Source organism: Molothrus aeneus, chromosome 6, assembly GCF_037042795.1.
Source record: "Molothrus aeneus isolate 106 chromosome 6, BPBGC_Maene_1.0, whole genome shotgun sequence".
In the NCBI taxonomy this organism is placed as follows: Eukaryota; Metazoa; Chordata; class Aves; order Passeriformes; family Icteridae; genus Molothrus; species Molothrus aeneus.
Genome location: NC_089651.1, coordinates 13,809,331 through 13,827,474, shown reverse-complemented (window position 1 = coordinate 13,827,474; position 18,144 = coordinate 13,809,331). Strand labels below are relative to the sequence as shown.

At 41.6% G+C, this 18,144-nt stretch overlaps 1 protein-coding gene across 1 annotated transcript in view; it reads left to right on the top strand.

Annotated features, from left to right (window-relative positions):
• Positions 1-16,000: 16,000 nt before the first annotated feature.
• Positions 16,001-18,144, top strand: part of PIK3C2A (phosphatidylinositol-4-phosphate 3-kinase catalytic subunit type 2 alpha) — a 50,570-nt gene continuing 48,426 nt past the window's right edge. Inside the window, exon 1 of the mRNA XM_066552127.1 lies at positions 16,001-16,063. The gene's annotated coding sequence lies outside the window, so the exon portion shown is untranslated. The remainder of the gene's footprint in view (positions 16,064-18,144) is intronic.

Below are 18,144 nucleotides of genomic sequence, written 5' to 3'. Positions count from 1 at the left end.
ACTGAGTCTTTGTTAGATTTTCTTTATGCTCTGATTTCTGCAAAAAATCTGTTTTGCAGAAATCAGAGCATAGTATGTTCTATAAATTCTGTAGTCTATAAATTCTGTTCTTGTGGTTACAGCACTGAGCCTGGCAGAGTTCAAGAAGCATTTGGACAATGCTCTCAGGCACATGGAGTGACTCCTGGATTTGGTGCTGTGCAGGGCCAGGAATTGGACTCCATGATCCTTGTGGGTCCCTTCCAACTCAGCTTATTTTGTGGTTCTGTGATTGTATCCAATTTAAACAATCCTTCACTCTCTCCCAGAGCCTTGTTCAATGAAGCATATCAGGGTCATGTGCTGGCTAAAAGTGATTTAAGACTAGCATGCTGCTCATAATTAATGTACTGATTATGACTGATTAAAACAATTAATTAAAAATTGATTAGCAAATTTATGTCATTTTCAACAAGCACACATGGCCACTGCAGTGCAGGTGTGCAAAGGGTTGGTGTGGTGCACATATGTTCACATCCAGGCAGAGGATGGGTGTGGTGAGGATCAGGGTAGCTGTGAATTGGTTTCCCTGGAGCTGCAGCTGTTTTCCAGCTAGCTGTCTCCTCTGAAATGGCTGGGATTGCTCAGCCTGGAGAAGAGAAGGCTCCATGGAGATCTTAGAGCACCTTCCAGTGTCTAAAGGGCCTACAGGAAGTCTGGAGAGAGACTTTTTACAAGTGCAGGTAGCCACAGGACAAGGGATATTTGTTTTAAGCTGGAGGAGGGTCAGTTTGGATTTGAAAGAATGTGCAAGGGTTTTTTTTTTATTCTATGATTTTGTAGCTTTGGAAACAAATAGACAACAGCTGGAAGATGATAATTTCTGTTTTCTTCTCACAGGCCCCATGCTGTTGTCAAGCCTGCTGCTTGGACTGGAGAAGATTTCCATCATAGCTTTGACTGTTTCAGGGTTGTTTTTACCCTCTCTCAATCACAAGCTGATAAGTACCATAGCCTAGTTAGTTGTGCTACTTATTTTTCTCTCTCCAAATACTTAGATGGTTTTTTCATGTCAGCCTGGAAACTCCTTTAACTGAAGGGTGGAAAACCTCTGGGTAGGTGCATCCCCAGCTTTTTGGGGCTGTGTCAATGACCCCTCTGACAATGGGAGTTCTTAAACTTATGCTAAGGCACATGGAAAATAAGGAGGTGATTGGTGATGGCCAAACCTGGCTCCACCAGAGCAAATCATGCCTGAAAATTTTGCTTTAGAAACACAGAAGGACATGTTTACAGAAACAGGCATGATGTTCCCTCCAAAGCAAGAGGGAACTGAGAGTTAGACTTAGAACTGAGGTAGGACCCATAATATGTTTTGAAGTAAAGAGTAAAGTTGGGGGAGAACTGTCCTGAAGGCATAGGAAAGTATTAATACTGGTACAGGACACAAGGATAATTTCAGACTTGAAGCCACATGGAAAAGTCACAAAAAGAAGGCAGAAGAGGAGTGATGCCTTGTGTAAGAAGGAGGTAAGACCTCTAAGGTGTTATGATCAGTTTTGGTACTTTTAACTGAAGAGAGGGTGCATTGAAAATGAGATAACAAACAGCAAGAAAAACAAGAAGTAAAAGATACACTTCCTGCTGTGGTTGCACAGGAAGTGTATCACAACAAGTTTTTGGCTTCTCATTTCCAGTAATGGAAACATTTTTTTAGAAGTAGAAAAAAAAAGGCTTGTAGTAACAGACATACAGTGCATGTATATCACACATGTAAATCTCACATGCAACAAGAAATAATAAAAAGGTCTCATTAAAGGAGAATGTAGTACTTGATTCCTGATGCAGTTTTTATTTGATTTCTCGTGCAAGTCAATATTTTATTACTCTTCTTTTTTTCAACTTATCTACAGTTTATAAGTGCCCCTCTCATCAAAAAGCAAGCAGGTAGCATCTGAATATTTGGCAGAGGCTAAGCATCCACCAGATGTTTACAAGATCATGGTAGTAATTTTTAAAATCGTCTGTCTTTTAAAATTATACCAGCTTCTTTCTAGTCATATCTATATGCATGTGATTATCACTCAGTTATTGATGGGCAAAAAAGGGTAGTCAGCATGGAGGGCTTATTCTTGTGATGTTTAGGGCTTTAGGTGAGTTTATTTACTATTATTTTTTATAAACCTTGGACTAATGGCAGGGAGAGTCAGCAGTGGTATTTCCTAGGAATTTATACCTGGCCTCTGTGCTTCAATGTTATCATAAAATTCCCAAAGGGGATACTGTGGTGGTGTTCACAGGGGTCCCAGGAAAAGGGAAGAGACGAGGATATGATTCTATGTTTCAGAAGGCTAATTTATTATTTTATGATATATATTATTTTAAAACTATACTAAAAGAATAGAAGAAAGGATTTCATCAGAAGGCTTGCAAGCAAAGGAAAGGAGATTGGAATGATAACAAAGGCTTGTTCCTCTCAGAGAGTCTGAGCCAGCTGACTGTGATCGGCTATTAATTAGAAACAATTGGCATGGACCAATCAAAGATCCACCTGCTGCATTCCACAGCAGCAGATAATCATTGTTTACATTTTGTTCCTGAGGCCTCTTATCTTCTCAGGAGAAAAAATCCTAAGGAAAGGATTTTTCATAAAATGTGTCTGTGACCGGGTACAAAACGATGTGAGAAAGTTTGCTGATGACTTAGAATTAAGGAATTACTTAGAGGAGCAACACAGAAAGAAAACATTTTGCTCCATCTCTGCAGAGTATCTCATGATAGCTGGGTATGGTAGCTATGGTAGTATCTCATGGTAGCTGGGTGGTGAAGCAGTAAATGATACATGAGTAATGTAAACTGATCTGCCTTGAGGAAAAGGCAGCCTTGGCTTTTTTAATCTATTCTTCTTTTTGCTCAGATTGTGGATGTGGAATAAGAAGGTTCTGTGATATTGTTAGTGCAATGCTTAGTGGAGATTAAAATAGCACGTGCTAGGAATAATGGAATTGATAGGAAAGTAAGAGAATGTTGTGAAAGGAATTGTTACATTGCAGCATAAATCCATTGTGCATCTGTATGGTAAGTATAACATGCAGGTCTATTCCCATGAAGAGTGACATGCTGGAAGAAAAGAGAAATGGTGACTATTTGTTATAACAAGAAAAAAACACTGAAATCCAGTGGCAGATTCAGATACATGCTGAACATGGTGCCTGTCTTTCCTTGGTATTGCATGTTGAAATTTCTCAACTCTTTTCTGCTCTGTGAAGAGTTATCCCCCCTTTTGGGCTGGATTGCAAATCAGAGTTAAAGTATAAGCTTATTAACTGCTTTGTGAGGAAAGATGAGGTGGAATCTGATGTATCTTTAAGAGATTAAAGTTCAGGGCACACTTTTCCCTTTCCTATGTGTGTTGTGAAGGGTACAGTTGTGCTCTTTAAGCACTGTGGATGAAAACTGCCATTGCCTTACATTGGCATGAATTGTACAAGCCAAAAGTCTGCCTTTCATCTTTAAATGTGCACCCTCTGTAAAATATGAAAATGGAGGATTCAGACCAGGATTCATGGCCTTTCATTTTTCTGCCCCACAAAGCTGTTTGAGAAGTGGCTCTCACTCCCCAGTCCCCTCCCTGTCTGAGTCATTTTCCCCTGCTGTGCTTCCATGGGGAATGAAGTGCTGAAGGCTGAATCTTTGAGTCAGAGGGTAGTAAGAGTATTTTGGTCTGGAAGCCATTTCCCTAGCCTTTCTAGACTGTCCCCAGATGAAGCCCTTATGTCCACTGTTTCATCCCATGGTGCTGAAATGAAACATGCATGTTTGTGGACATCTGTAGACCAGAGCTCACAATATTGACAGTTTTGGAAAACCGAAAACAAAACACCCAAAATATATCTGTGTGCTCACTGGAACAATGAGTTATTGACTGGATATGGATTTGTTTCTCACACTGAAAAAAAGAGCAGTATAGAGGTATTTAGTAAAAAGTATTGTTGCTGTCCCTGTTGGACCTTAACATTATCTTATTCCTGAAAAACTTGCTCAGGAAATTTGAATGTTACAAGAATGGGAGGATATGATTGTAAGCTCTGCTCCATCCTGTGTTGTTTTGGACCCTGGCCATCAGGAAACATTTAGTCTATCTCAGACATGAAACACTTTCTCTTCAGAAGTAGTATTATGAGCAAGATGTGTAAATAATCTGTGGCAAGCAGCAACTTTGTTACAGAAAGGGACATCATCCCAACTTTTCCTTTCCTTGATGAAATTTTAAAGGCACATTTCTACAAACGATGTGCCAGAGAGGAATTTGCAAGGTTTGCACTGACCTACATAAACCCTAGTTGAACATAAAAGCAGATTAAAAGTTGTTTCACTCTGCTTCTGTCACCCTTTGTACTTTATCAACCACTGATCTTTATTCTTTGTTAATTCATATATGTTTAATGCAGCATTGCAAATATTTTTCCTCAACTCCTAAAGTATTCATAAAAATAAGGCTGGGTGGGAATATTTGAAAGAGCAATGTTTGTAATTTTCTTGTCTCTGCACAGCTGTGTGTCTAGAAAGTGGAAACGCAGGCTTCTCTGCGCTGCAGAGGAATGGAAATAAATCATAATGCAAACTCTTTCAAAAGAAATGATGTATCCTGGAGTATCTCAGATCAGAAAAACATTTTGTTGCACAGCTTGAGTTGTATTTCGAAAGATGGACTCTATACAGACACTTGTTTTTGTATCTTAACTAGTTATTTTACTGAATGTATCTAATTTGGATGAAAAGTTATGTGGTTGACCTGATCAATTCATGCCATGGGTCGGTGGAGGGGAAACAGGAAAAGGACAGTTTGAAGCAAAGGGAACAGAAAACCTTGTGGAGGAAGAAGACCAAGATTGCCAGGTAATCCTATGACTAATTATTCTCAAGAATATATTTTTGCAGAAGCAGGAATGAAATAGGATATGAAATGAAGCGGCAGCTGAGATACACAACACAACAATGAAAGGCAAAGTAATACCTTTGAAATTATTTTGGAAGCCCAGCATCAAATCAATTGTGCAGCTAAATGACCATCACATTATAATTATTCAGACACTCTTTCTTAAAGGCAGTTTTAGTGTGAAATATTTTATGGTGGTTAGTGTTCATACTTATTCTGTGAAACAGGGAAATACTAAGCCAAGGGTTCCACAGATTGTGAAGCAGAGAAGTTCTTCCAGATTGTGGAGCAGCAGCAACATAGAAATAAAATAAAAATAAACTGGAAATAAAAGCCAGTCAAATTTCAACTTGTTGATACAACTTAGAAGTGAAAAAACTGCCCTGTGAACCAGCAGCTAAGAACTTCCTAGAACTGGTTAGCCACTTGCTGCCTACTTTTCTGGTATTGATGTTGGATTAAGGTAGCTAATGCTGCCTTTCTTTATGGTATTTCTGCAATTGCTGCAGTGTTTGCAGTCCTGGAACGTAGTGGAGATGGAAATGAGGGACAGAGTGAGTTATAAAATAGATCAGGACAACAACAGTTCTTCTGTTCTTTATTCTTCTGTTCCTAACAGTTCTTCTGGACCTTATTTTCTTTGCTGATGTCATCTCCTGGCCTCATTCCCACATCCTTCATATTTTATATCCTCCTCCAATAAAAGTGTAATATAAGAAGTAAAAGCTTTTATCAGGCTATCTGAAAGTGCTCTGCAATTGTCCTTGTTCTAAAAGTGTTATCAGACTCTACAGGCTACAGGTGTATCATTGCATTTTAGAAATAGGGCAGGCTCAGTTGTCTCATTGCAAGGGAACTGGAAGGCCTGTCTCACAACAGTCCCTTTTCATCTCTCCATGTAAGCCTCTTCCCAAAACTTCTTGTCCAAAGGAACACAGGCACACCTTGCAAGTCCTCCTGAAGAGTCATTCTTCCCCAGCCTACCCAACTAATCATGTCATCTGCAGGCTGAATGGATTGCTTTACTTGCACAGATGGAAACAAATACTTATTTTAAAATTGATACCATTTTCTGAGCTTTTAAGGAACTTTACCCACTGAAATGGCTGCACAAATTTTTCTCAGATATTCACAGTCTTAAGGTTTTATCATCTGGTCAAGACAAAACTCCCTTCACATGAATGACTGTAGGCACTGGGTCCCTCACAGGACTCAAATTTGGGGCCAGAACTGATGTCTTGCATCAAAATATTCTGATTTGTGTACCACTATGGGAGAGTAGTAGACAGCAGTCAAGTTATTTAATGATTTCAGAGTTTTCAAAGCAAGTGAAGATATCAGTGTCAGATTCTTTTAAATCCTCCCTTACTACAACAGTCTGAAACATTCATTTCCAGTGCTAATGACCACAGAGGGATATCCAGTTTAAACATGGGTTAAAAAAAAAAAAGCTTTCAATAGAAGCTTTGCCTCTGTCATCACATCTGTCTGCCTTTTGCCATTAGTAGGCAGTGTATTTATCTTTGAAGTCCTGTGTTTGCAAAGGTGCCGGTCATGCTCTATTAGTCTTCTCTAATCTCCATGTATGCACTTAGCTGAGAGTGTAACACAATATTTGTTCTTTAATTTTAAATTTGTGGATTCTAATGAGTTCCAGGGTCTCAGTCTGTTTTCACCCTAAGCACCTTGGGCTGGGTCACTGAAACTGTATATAGTGACATAATCTATCAGGCTTATTTGAGTTTCCTTAACCTATACACTTTTTTAACAAAAGGGGGAAAGGGCAGCAGTTAAATGTTATTCACTAACTCCAAAAGGTTAGTCAAGTCTCTGATTTTTGATATCTGAAAAGAAATTAAAACATTATTAGTATTTCTAAAGTAACTTAGTGTTAAAAGGGACTTTCTGGAAACAATCTCATAATGATGGTAAAGTCTGTGGTAAGCTGGATACTCCAGTTCTGGTCTTAACCACATCCCACCATGTGGCCTGATTTTCAGTGACTGAAAATACTCCAGGGCTTGGTGGAAATCCCCTTTATTCAGGGGTGGGATGCAATCTCAACAAATTGTATTGTGATACACACTGTCACAAAAACCCTTCCTTCCTTCCTTCCTTCCTTCCTTCCTTCCTTCCTTCCTTCCTTCCTTCCTTCCTTCCTTCCTTCCTTCCTTCCTTCCTTCCTTCCTTCCTTCCTTCCTTCCTTCCTTCCTTCCTTCCTTCCTTCCTTCCTTCCTTCCTTCCTTCCTTCCTTCGCTCACAGGGATGTTTTAGTCATCCTTGAGATCAACCCTGTTAATTTCAGTGCAAATAGAACATGAGTAAAGCTTAATTTCCACCAAAATCAGATTAAAGAAGGATTCTTTAAATGCTTTCAGTGTAAGCTCTCTACAGCTGTCAGCCTATCTGTCCTTTTCCTCAGAAAACTGTGCAGTGGCTGCAGAGCTTATGAAACTGTGATATGAGAAAAAATAAGGATGAAGAAGTGGTAAAATTGAGAATAGGATTTTTAGCCTGATTGTTCTAAATTGTAAGATTTGTGATAGCAATCAATTTATTAAAAAAAAAAAAGAACCCCATCTGTTTCCAATCTGTAGTTTCCCCCTTTAATGAAAGCTGTGTGCATCCTCAAAAATATCCAGGGAATTCTCTAAAGGCTGGGAATGTTTCATATATTTTCAGAGTTGAAAAAAGTGTACTTCTGTCTGTCCTTAGAACAAGCTGGTAAAGTATCTCTCAACCTTATAGAGAGGTCAGGGATGATCAGTGTATTCTCTGCTGCTTCAGAAGAATGTAGTTAATCTTTATTCAGGTTTTAAATCTCACAATGACTACCAGGTTTTAGAAAAATTCTGGCTTTAACCTTGTGGATTTTTAAAGGTTTTTAATATTACACAGGAGGGGGGCATTTTATATCATAACGTAATGACGAGGAGTTGGACTTGTTTTAATGATGTGAGACTAAGGAGGACAGGATGCCCTTGCTAACAGAGAATGAATAAATAGCTGGGGGATGTAACTTTTCATTAGTGGGGTATTTTAATGTGTAGCTTGCATGAGTTAAGTATTCAGCCAGGTACCTTTGGGGATGCCAAAACACTGCAAGTGGATCCATCCACTGCTTTTTGTGGAATAAGGCGAAGATAGTTTTGTTCTTTTTATGCTATTCTTTCAGTGAAAAAAGAGCACAACTTCCATTGATTTAAACACAAAACCAGGATCATGCTTGATGATGTGATTCCTGACTTGGATAATGAATTTCTGCTCTCCCAAAAGACTTTGCAGTATTCTAGTAGAAGTAACATTTGCAGGTGACATATACATAATTTAATTTTTTTTCCTGGGATTTATTTAATACAAGGTAGCTAAAACTGATTTGATCTAGAGGCTTCTAAGAATTGTTAGACTACTCTATACTTTCACCACACACACACATAATCTTGAATACTTGCTTCTCTGTGGCAAACTAGGTACCATAGAATCCTAGAATTGTTTGGGTTGGAAGGGACCTTAAAAATCATCTAACACCAACCCCCTGCCATGGGCAGAGACACCTGCCATTATACCAGGCTGCTTAGAGCTCTATCCCACCTGGCCTTGAATATTTCCAGGGATGGGACATCCACAGCTTCCCTGGGCAGCCTGTGCCAGTGGCTCACCACCCTCACAGTAAAGAATTTTTTCCTAATACCTATCTAAACCTACTCTCTTTCAGCTTGAAAGTTTTAGTTTGAAGGCATGGTGTCATAGGCAGAATTAGCCAATACTGTGGTGTCATTCCCTTATCCATATCCTCTTACACATCCTTCAGCTACTCTCCAGTGTATAGCTCAAGCAAAGGGCCATTCTTATTTAAGGCTTAACACTGCATTTATGTTTGGAAAATAACTAGTCTTCTTAACATTAATATTTCCAAATGCTTCAGTACTGCCTGTGTTCTTAGGAAAGGGCTGGATTTCTCCACAGCCTGATATGTCACTGCTTCATTGCAGAAGGATGACTGTGGAGCCCAAGAAGGTGATCTGACAGGTGATTTCTCTGGCACCCTAGAAGATCAGAAGGGACATTCCCAGTGTGCTCTGCACACCCACACTTGGGTGTACCAGCTCAATCCAGATGGAGTTCCTGCTACACTTGGTGGAATTGTTCTGTTGGATGGTGTATCCACAAAGATGGGGTTTGTAACAAGGCCAGAACTCTGTGGTAAATCCATGAGCTCTCTCCCCTCCCTTGAAGTTTCTCGGTGAGCTGTGCACCCGTGACCACACTCTGCTTTTTCTCCCTCCCACGCACACAAACTCTGTGGTTAGTTGTTCAGTGAGTTGTGACACGTATTCATGTTGTTGGCCTCTGATGGTATTTGGTTCCTTTTTCTGGGGGCTGACCACAGCAATCCTATCTGAAAAGTTTTCCACCAAACTCAGAGATCATTTTCATTCAAGCTCTCCCCAGTTTAGTCCCTCAAGCATGGATGTCTTTCTACTCATGAATGCAAGCAGCAAAGGAAAGCAATAAATCCCTTTGAATAACGTGCCAGTGCTCCACTGTTACATAACTGTCATCCCTAAGTAGAAGATGCCTATTTAGCCACTAAAGAATATTGGCAAGGATTTAAGGCATTTCAAAATAATTTTGCTTCTTCCCGAATTTGGATCATTGACCCTTAACCTGAAAACTGGTTTTACAAATGTCCTCCAGGGAACACATTGTATACTTAACTTCCCCCATGAAAACTACAAAAAAATTGTATACCAAAATACAAGGATTAAGAGCCAGAGCCACGACATATTTAGACTTGGACAGGGATATGAAAACACCTCAGTGAATGTACTTGACAGGATAATTTCATTTTATCATATACGCTGTGTGACTACAAGTAAAAGCATAACATAAGGAATGGTTCAATACTTTTTAATACTATAGTATTTCCATGGGCTTGCAATGCTTAAAGAACTGTGAAGTTTTTGTACTGAGGAACATAGGGCAGCTACAAGGAGTTCATGCAATTAGCTTGTACCAGAAAGGAAAAACCAGATTTTGTTGGGAAGGGCTTTGATCTTGGAGCTACAGGAACATGGGCAGCTGGGAGAAGACCTTATAACCCCTTTCTTAGCCTGTAGGAATCTCTCTCCTCTGTAGGACTCCTACTGGTAGTGTTGGTTGGTTTGTTTGAATTTCTTGATATGGGATAATTCAGGTGAGTACTCAATATGCAGTTTTATCATCCTCTGCCTTTGGATGTCTGATTAAGCATGACTGGTTGTGATTGGGATTTTAAATACTAGCAGGCTTCCCAATTACCTCAATTATCTTTGCCCCAGGAATGATTGCTATTTCCAGGCACGCATCCTGTTGCCCACAGTTTCTCACACAGGTTTTTCTGGCACCTTTCTTACAGTAATAGCCCTCAGCACAGCAAACTACAGACTGAAAACTGTCCCACAGTACCTCCTGAGTACACTGCAGCACTGACACACTTTTTTCATGCATTTTCTAACTCTTCTGCTTCCACTCTATTTTAGGAATATTCAGAAATTTCATTCTTTTAAAGATTTATTTAAAATTATAGCAGTCGTGCATATTGGTTAGAACACATTTTATCCAAAAATCATTTCTTACAGTTTCTTCTCTGAGTAGACAAACCATCTGCAAAAGGGAGTTTATAAAAATTAAAAAAAAAAAAAAGTCCAAAACTATAACAAACTATTTACAGTAAAACAATCAGTGATGTGTAAAATTATTTCTGTTCAGGTCCCTGTTCTAGTAGCTCTTCTGGACATAACTTATCTGCAAAACTATGGGTAAATATGAAAAATATTTTGTTAATTTCAAATGTATGCCCTGTTATGTCATTTTGTAGAGAATATTGCCTAAACCATATGAGGCATACCTAAGCTTCTGTGCCAAGATCTCTAGTAATATTTTGGCTTGTAATGCCTAAATTCCCATTTCCTGAAGCAAGACCTGGGTCCTAAGAAATTAACCCAAGAGAACATTTTACTTGCACTTGAAACCACCAGGAGTTGCTTTTGTGGTTTTTACTTTAGAACAGAACTTTCTTCTTATATTTAGTCTTTAGATATGGAACTCATATGTAAACCCAGCTGAAGTTATTGTTTAGATTTTAAGAGCCATATGCAGACTTTAGACACGCTGCAAACACATGCAAGCTGTTGCATGACAGTGAAACAACAAAAACAAAACCACAGCCTAATTTTTCTTTCAGTTATTACTAACGCTGATATCCCTTTTCTCCCTGAGAGAAATCCATAGGAAGTATTTATAGGAACATGCTGTTGGCTAAACATCTTCAGATGCAAGAAATAGCCTTTTAAGCTTGGATAAGCACTAAAAAAAAGAAGAGTATTAATAATAGAGTTCAAAATGACAAAGAAAAGGCATTACAAGCCTAAGATAGGAAATGATAGTGAATTTTTAGAAGGTGTCATTTTTCAAGTAATACAATCTTCTGTTTTCTTGCAGAGTAAAACAGAACCTGTCTCCCTCTGCTGGTCTTCAGAGAAAAAAAAGGTTTATAGATACTAAAAAATGCCTGGCTGCAATTTTGATACAAATTACCAGTTGTCCCAAAATTAGCTCTTAAAACTTGTTGCCTTTAAATATATAGAGGTCACCTTGAGGCTATCAGTGTCTTGATTAGCTGAGGATTGGTAGATTTTTTAGTGTTTAGTCTGGTTAGGCTTAGTTTCTCAGAATATTTAACATGATTTATTGAAGAAAATATAACAAGATAAATATAAATATAACAAGATAAAAGTTGCTCTGTCTTTAATTCAAACATCACTGAATCTAGCAGCTATGCCAAGAGCAGCCTCATACTGAAGTTGTAGATGTAGTTGCATGATTTTCTTTTCCTGCATAGTCTGAGCTGGTCTACTTTCAAATCCAAACTTTGTGTTGCAGTCCACACCCCAGTAGACAAAATCCCAGGAATTTCCACACTGCACAAAGTGGGTGTGGGTTTTTTTACTATGTTCTGGTACATGGCATGGATTCTGTGAAGAGGTCTTTGTCCTTGGTAGGATATGCTCTGTCTTCCTACTGTCACAGGAAGCACATTTGTCCCTTAAATAATCCCTGTGCTCCTACTAACAACTTGTCATTTATAGAAAGGACACCCTAACAATAGACATCAAGTTTATTCTTCCAGTTAGTTAAAGGCAAACAGCAATCTCAGTAGCTCAAGGCACTCACCTGTTAAATTTGGGGGGCACATAAATGCATTTATGTTGAGAAGAAAATTAAGGACACTTTGGCTTTAAAGTGGTTGTTTTTACTTTGTTGTTTTGTTTTGTTTTTTTGATGAGGGTGTTTGTTTTTTTGGGTTTTGTGTGTTTTGGTTTTGTTTTGTTTTTTACTTCCCATGTGTTATAGTCACCACAACACATTTGTTAAGCTTTGTTATGTGTAGGCGTCCTTTTGATCTTGGTATATTTCAGGCTTCCTTGTATCCTGATATTGTTTAAAAAAGCATCTACCAGTGACAGTTTGTCATATTTCCAGTTAATACCAGTGTCAATATTGTTAGTTACACAAGCTGATTTGGTCTTTGCATACGCTGTGTGTCAGTTCTTTTGGGATGTTTGACTATCAGCATAGCAAGCACAGCACTTACTCTGTCCAAATATGTAACCAAATTTTCTCATTTATTCTATCTGTGGTATGCAATTTAAATTGTCATTAAGGTGTTATTTAATAAATTCTAGTGTTTTTTACAAGACATAGTTTTACCAAGTGAAAATATAATCATTTTTATCGTAGTTTTATCTCCTGAAAACCATCAGGGCAACTGTGGCATTTGGTGTGTGTATCACAGAGAGGACACACAGGAACAAGGCAGTGAGGCTGCTGAGACACACACCTTGTGCAGTGCTTTCACATGGGCACGTTAGTAACTTCCTGTATGAGGAATACTTTAAAGCTGGCGTCACTTCTGCGTGTGGGAATGGCTAACTTGTAATCATCCATTCCTAAGCAGGTCTGCAGGCTATGCCATTGTTCCCTTCTTGACTCAGCTCTCCAGGGAATAGTGTCACTTTGCCTGGAAGCTGAACTTGCAAGGCCAGCCAGTTGTCTTTCCTGAAGGAGAACTGCTGTGACTGCCCAGCTGTGGAGAGGCCATGTGGCATTTGACATACAAATGCTGTTTCTAAAACTGGCTGGTACCACTTCCAGAGTGCACCTGATAATTGGCATTGGGTAATGTGGATGTAGCTGAGAAACAATGAAAGCAGAGGCAAAAGTGCTTGTGTTGGAGTTGCTCTGCAGTGCCAAGTGCTGGCCTGTATCAAAAATAGTGTGGCCAGCAGGATTAGGACAGTGATTGTCCCCCTGGAGCCCACACGGGTGACATGGCACCTTGAATCCCATGTCCAGTTCTGAACCCCTCAATTGACATTGAGATGCTGCAGCTAGTCCAGAGAAGGGTGAGGAAATTGGTGAAGGGTCTGAGGAACAGCTGAGGGAGTGGGGTTGTTTAACCTGGAGAAAAGGAGGCTCAGGGGAGACCTTATTGCTCTCTACAATGCTGAAAGGAGGTTGTAGCCAGCTGAGGGTGGGTCTCTTCTCTCAGCAGCAGGACAAGAGGAAATGGCCTGGAGTTGTGGCAGGGGAAGTTCAGGCTGGACATCAGGAATAATTTCTTCACAGAAAGTGTTGTCAAGCACTGGAAGAGTGCCCAGAGAGGTACTGGAATCACCATCCCTGGAGGTGTTAAAGAAATGACTGGGCATGGCACTGAGTGCCACGGTCTAGTTGACAGCACAGTGTTCGGTCAAAGGTTGGGCTCAGTGATCTTGGAAGTATTTTCCAACTATAATGATTCTGTGACTCTTGGAAAGCAACGGAAGGAATAGCACACTCAGCTTGTATTCAGTGTGATAATATGAAATCAGTGCCTATTTAACATGAAGTACCTTCAGAATACCTTTCAAAAATGAGATAACGCTAAAAAGGATGGGCTTAAATTATTTTTTAAATTGTGGAATAGCAAGAAAATTTTTTGACAAGAAGGAAATAATTTCCAAGTAAAGGCACAGACGGTTCTTACACTGACAGACAGGCTTGATAATAGTCTAAAATTCTTCACTAATCCACAGAATTAACCAAGTCGTCTTTCTTGTCTTTCCTATCTACCCAAAGATTCATATTTGACCTACTGTCACATATTATGTAATAACATGGTGGATGTTGGCCAATCAAATAGCCATGATCATGGGATCATGGAATCATAAAATGGCTTAGGTTGGAAGAGACCTTAAAGATAACTCATTCCAACACGATCTTGTTGAAACTGTTGGGTGTGGCAACTGCCTTTTGTTCAGACTAAGCAGGTTAATGCTCCTTTACTTAGCAATGGATGAAACACCGACAAATGGTTATCCTGGGACTAAACTCTGTGGCCAGTGAGTCATAGGTGCAATTGGGAGCAGTTTAATGTGACCTGTGTGTGAAGGGGAAAGCAGCACAAACAGCATGGAACTGGTTTGCAGCAGGATCCAGCAGAAAGACATTGTGCCTCTGTAAAGCATCATTTATGTGGGTCACTAATAGCTCCAAGTACAGCACTCTCCTGGCCAGGGTCACCACAGGAGCCCAGCAGAGGAGGTGGCCAGGAGACACAACTCCCAGGACAAAAAGTGCAAAATGCAATCTGAAAAGAAGGTGGATTTGGGTAGACCATCAGGAAAGGAACCTTGAGTTTTCTTTTGTTGAGTAGATTTCTTCTACTGATGCCCCATTCTGTGCTCAAAATTGGAGCAGAATTTGTTTATTGATTGCCAAAACAGGAATGGCATTAGAAAGGATTGATTTCTACTCCTAATAACTGTCAGCCTGAAAAATTCCTGATGGCTTAGATCACAAGGGTAGTAAGAACTCTGGTAATTTTTTTAAATTTATGTAATTACAGTCATGTCTGTGATGATTCTCCAGGAACATATTTTGTGTCAGTCTTCCAAGTCCCCATTTTGCTCATGTTGAAGTCACCTGCAAGGTGACTTCATTGACCTTAATGGTGTCAAGATCTATCCAATAGAAAATGCTAAGATGCTAAAATGATGGTTATATATATCCACAGTAAAAATGTGACTGCCAGCAATGTATTCCTGACTAATTTTTGATAGTTCCTTTATACTGTAGCTTCTAAACTGATGTGTCTTCTTTTCATGTGTCTTTTCTGCTTCATTAAGTGTTTTGTATTTTTTGGAATTTCAGCGTCCTAAATGTGCAGAATAAACTACCAATAGGCATCAACTGAATACTTATTTTAAGTAATCCCTGAGGGGATGGAATATAAAGTTATTCCCTCTGGAATTCTTTTACATCTACATTAAAAATAATAATGCTACGTTTAAATGTCCACGACAGCTTTTAATGCGATCTTATGAAAGGCCCATTGTCTAAACTTTGTATGAAATCCCACATGCAATACTTTAGGGCATACCCAAAGCATTTCGTTCTTTTGAAGCTATTGTGAAGGTCAAACCAAAATATTTGCTCTTTCTGAAACGTTTTGGTATGTCAGGAAGGTTAGAGCTGACAACAGGAATCTGCCCTTGCCGGCCAAGTAGTTTCTGAAGTTAGTTAAGCAAAATTCCGTGTTGTTCCAAACCACCGGGGTCGTCCGCCGGCAAGCGCTGGAGGTTCGTCCCCTCAGCCCAGCCCCCGCTGCTGGGGGCTCCCCGGCCTCCCCAGCGTCACCGCTCGGCCCCGGCCCTTCCCCCGCTGCCGGCGGCTGAGGAAGTCCATTGTGTCCGCGGCGCGGCTCCAGCCCCCCCGACGGACGTTTCTGGTGCGTTGGGCAAGTTCCCAGTCATGCTGAGCATTCTTGGGAAGATCGGGCGATAAGGGGAGGAAATGACGGAGAGTCACCCCAGCGCCACCCGGCCCCACGACCGCCCCGGCGGGACGGGCTCCCTGCACGGGCCGGGGCGCGGCGGCGGCGGCGGCGGTGCGGGCTCAGGTGAGGCGGCCCCGGGGCCGGGCCCGGCGCGGCGCCCGCCCCGCCCCGCTCCGCCCCGCGCGGCCGGGCGGAAGTGAGCGCAGCGCGGCGGAGCGGGGGGAGCTGCCCGCAGCCTGGAGCGCTCCCGCCGGGAGCAGCAGGGACGAGGGGAAATGGCCGAGGTAGGCGCGGGGAGTCCCGGGGATCGGGGCGAGCTGCGGGCCCCGCGCCGTCCCGGCCCCGCCCTGCCGGGGGCCGCTCGCTCCGCTCCCCGCCGTGCCCCGCTTCGCCCGCCCCTGCCGGGGGTCGCCGCGACCCTCGGCCTCCGGGCGCTGCTGCCGCCGGCGCGGCCCTGGCGCGGCCCCGGTGCTGCCCGCATTGCCCGGCGGCACCTGCGAGCGGCGGGCCCGGACCCGGGGCGGCGCTGTCCGCACGGCCCGTCCCGTCCCGTCCCGTCCCGTCCCGTCCCGTCCCGCGGCTCTGCGGGCTCCCCGAGCCGGGCGGCGGCGGCGCCGCCTGCGGGAAGCGCTTCCAGCCGGGAACTGCGCGTCTGGAGCGCTGGAGCGGCGCCGCTCGGGGCGCGGAGCCGTCCGGAGCCGCTGCCCGCGCTCCGCAGGTGCCGGAGGTGCTGTGTGGACCCGGGGGTGAAGTCTCCGGGGTGGCGGGGAGCTGTCACCGGCACGGGGCGGGGAGCTCGGGGGGTGCCCGACGCAGGGGGCACCTTGGCGGTCGCTGCAGACACCCAGCAGGTTCAGGTTTCCTTTTTCTTCATCACCTTGTTGCCTTTGGACGGGGTTGGCTCGCCCCGGGTTGGTGCGTGGCTGTGGTTCCAGAAAAGTTGGATGTTTACAAAGCTCATCCCTAAACAGCTTTGCTGTTTCCTCCGGGAGCTTTGCCGATATTTCTAATGATACATGGAAGTTTGTGAGTACCTTGCTGTTCTTGGCTCACTCTAGTTTATTATTCTGTATCAACACAATAAAAAAGGTATTCCTGCACCTTTGTTAGCGCAAGTAACCTCCCACTTCAGCTATGCTGTTGTTGGGGGAAGGACGTGGTAGCAAGATGCAGTCAAAAGAAAAGCATTTGGAAGAAAAGGAGATTCTGGTGGTCTTTCTACTCATTGTATTACTTACTACAAGCCTGAAACTAGAGCTTAGCACAGTTAAACTGATTTGAGCTAGAGGAAAGATGCAGAGGTTTCAGCTGATAACGTTGCATGTTTAATGCGGATCTCTTCCCAAAGGGAACTGAAAATGTAAGAAAAAATATCTGATGTTTGTACAAGATGTTGTGCAATACTTGCTTTGAATATAAGCTGTATTCAGGAGTAGTAGTGATGGATGATTTATGAAGAATCCAAAGGGGAAGCAGAAATGGGGCAGGGGAAATGAAATCAGACAAAAGTATTTTTTTTATATGGCTTTGTTGGCTTTGAAGGCAGTTGTGTGCTTCATTCTCCCAACACTGAGAGTGGGCCTGTAAAAAACTTTATGTATCTGGGAGAAAGAGAAGTTGCTTAATTGGCCTCACTTGGCACATTTGTGGGAGGGGGAGAAAGGGATTATAATTCCCACCAAGTTCTGTTTGGTTTTTGGGGTTGTGTTTGTTCTTTTATAAAAGCAAGTTGGAGCAAAACTGCTAAGAATAAGAGGACAGTGAAAGAAAGCTGCTTAGAAGATAAAGGCAGAGGGAGAAAACACAGGCAGAAATGACAAACACTGGAAGTTAAATGACCTTTTGGGGAGAGGATCACAAACCAGACAAGCAATAGTTTATTTAGAGTCTCATCTTCTTAAATGGTGTGCTGTATTGATTATTATTTTACGTCTCTTAGAGATGCTTGTTTATGAAAAATACAAAGGAGATCTCAGGAAATATTTAATATTTTGATTGATTTAATAAAATAGATTTGTCTTAATTACAGTGCATTAGTGACCCTGATTTATGTACTTGAGGTTCCTCTTTCCTGTGGGTTATTGCTGCCATCTCTGAGAACTCAAAGGTTCATGAGGACATATAATCATTGTATAGAAATTGATGATTTAGTGATTTTTATCTGATTTGAGTCACTCTCTGTGTACTAACAAAGAAAATTGAATGCCTTAAATGGAAAATGAAGCATTTCAAAATATCAAGTAAAAAAAAATATTACTGATTCTGTGTTCCTTTGTTTCTTGCTTTTCAAACTAAATTGAAACTGGTGATATTACTTACTCAGTGTTGCTGTTGTATTTGCTGCCTAGCTGGAGACACTTGGATT